The sequence below is a fragment of the Lactuca saligna genome, chromosome 4, assembly GCF_052625555.1.
Source record: "Lactuca saligna cultivar CGN05327 chromosome 4, ASM5262555v1, whole genome shotgun sequence".
In the NCBI taxonomy this organism is placed as follows: domain Eukaryota; kingdom Viridiplantae; phylum Streptophyta; class Magnoliopsida; order Asterales; family Asteraceae; genus Lactuca; species Lactuca saligna.
The window spans coordinates 90,084,292-90,086,755 of record NC_136420.1 but is presented as its reverse complement, the minus strand read 5'-3'; positions in this window follow the sequence as shown (position 1 = coordinate 90,086,755).

Genomic DNA, 2,464 nt, shown 5'->3' with positions numbered 1-2,464 from the left:
GCCATAGGACAGAGTGGAGGCATCCTTCAGAAGGAGTCTACATCAAGTAACACCAATATCAGACAGTGTCTTCGTAATGTTGCAGATGGACATTTTACCGCAACAGTGAAAGTGTTATGCTCATCCGGTGTCGCACCATATAATGGTGATACTATTAAAGCTTTGGAGGACAAACACCATTCCATGCCATCCCCATTCATGTCGAGCCCCATAATTTCTGAACCTCTCATTGTAGCAGACTATAATTTTGTATTTGGTTGCATTAAATCTTTCCCTAAATGAACTTCATTTGGGAGAGATGGCTTGAGGGATCACACATTCTGGATGCCCTTTGTGGATAAGGGTTTGCTATAGCCACATATCTCCTACGTGCTATCACTACAGTGATTAATTTATGGTTAGCGGGAAGATGTCCGTCTATTTTGGCAGAGTTTATTGCATTCGCTATTCTCATGCCTCTGATTAAACCAGACAACGGGATCCGTCCAGTTGTAGTAGGCACTATATAGAGACGCTTGGTTTCCAAGGTTGTCATGAAAGGTGTGGGTAAAGACATGGCCAAGTACCTTAATGATTTTCAGTTCAACGTTGGTGTGTCCGGGGGTGTTGAGGTTGTGTTACACATAGTGGTGAGGCTATGAATATGGAAGGTGGGTCCAATGACCCACCTAATTTTTCTAACGTATGTAAAAATTCTATAGAATTTTTTTTGACATACCATAGAAAACATTTAGGACCTACCTTATCAATAAAATCTTTAAATTTATATAGAAAAATTACTATAGGAAAACTAGTGAACCATATGGTTTTTTATTCTAGACTTGCAACTGGTTACATAGTGCCAATAGGTTGTTGAGTGAACACCACACTGATGGGTCTCTTTCAATGCTTACAGTGAATTTCTAGAATTCCTTTAACCTGGTGGATAGATCAGCCTTTCTCCACGAGGTTAGGAGGATGTGCCCTTCTATTTCTTTGTGGTGAATTTCTTATACATGCAAGCAACAAGACTTTATATAGGAGACCAACATATATGGTCTTCCACTGGGGTGCAGCAAGGCGACCCCTTGGTCCCTCTTCTTTTTGCCCTCGTTTTGCACCCCGCTTGTACACAAGATTAGAGACGATTGCAAGCTCCTTCTCCACGCTTGGAATCTAGATGATGAGACAATCATTGTGGACTCAGAGGAAGTGGCTAGAGTGTTGAACATTATTCGGGTGAATGGTCCAGGCTTGGGTCTTGAGCTGAACATTAAGAAAATAGAGATTTTTCAGCCCTCCTGTGATGGTAAGAAGCTTCGTGCCGATTTATTCCCAACGGATATAGGGAGACCGTCTTTGGGGGTGAAGCTCCTTGGGGAGGGTGGGGGGCTGTTAGCAGAGACACAAGGTTTATTAGCGGGCTAACCATGAAGAGAGCGCTCAATATTGTTGATTTGATGGGTCTTCTTCCATAACTATGTGACCTGCAGAGTGAGCTCTTTTGCTTCGATCATGTATGGGCATTGAAAAACTATTCTTTGATTTAAGGACATGTCAATCGGTGCACATAGAAGAGGCGACTTTGTTCTTTGACAAATGATTGCGCGGGTCTATCGAGGATATGGTGGTATGTGGAGGCCCCTTCTTTAGAGACATCCAGTAGCGTTTGCCTTCATTACCTATTCGTTTCGGTGGTTTGGGTTTATACTCAGCATATGAGGTTTCCTCCTACACATTTGTAGCCTCGAGGGCCCAATCTTGGACATTACAAGACCACATCTTACGTGACAGTGGCATATATGGTATGGACATTGATTATCTATATGATTTGACTCGTCTTAGCGATACAATTCTGGGATTCGACTGTAGCGGTTTCACTAATAAGGACACCCCCTAAGTTCCAAAAAGCATTGGCATGTGCCCTTTTTAGCAAAATCGTCAAAGATATAGAAGTCGACTTCGACATGACTGTTAGACAGAAAGTAGTTTTTGAGTGTCTTCGGGCACCACATGCTTAGGATTTTCTGCTAATTATCCCTATTGATGGCCTCGACTAGCATATGTCTCCCGTGGAGTACCAAATGTTGGGTTTTATTTCAAAAATAGTTCAAAAACTACAAAATAGCAAATGGAAGACTTACGATTTTCGAAAATAACATAAACATTTTATACCCACTAAGGATTATCTTGAAAGTTATAAAAAGATTTAAACACCAACCACATAGAGGATGAAGAAATAACAACCTTTGTTGTTCTTTGAGTTATCTTGGGAGGCTTGGAAGTTGATGAAGAATGTTGAACCTTTGAGACACCAACAATGACTCAACCTGATTTAAGATGCTATTCTTGTAAAACTCATATAACTCTTAAGCTTGAAGCTTATAACCAAAGTATGAACTTCAAGAAAGTATAAATACAAGTAATCTTCAAGTGTTCTAAATGAAACAAGAGAGAATGAGGGAGAGCTTAGGAATTTCTAAAT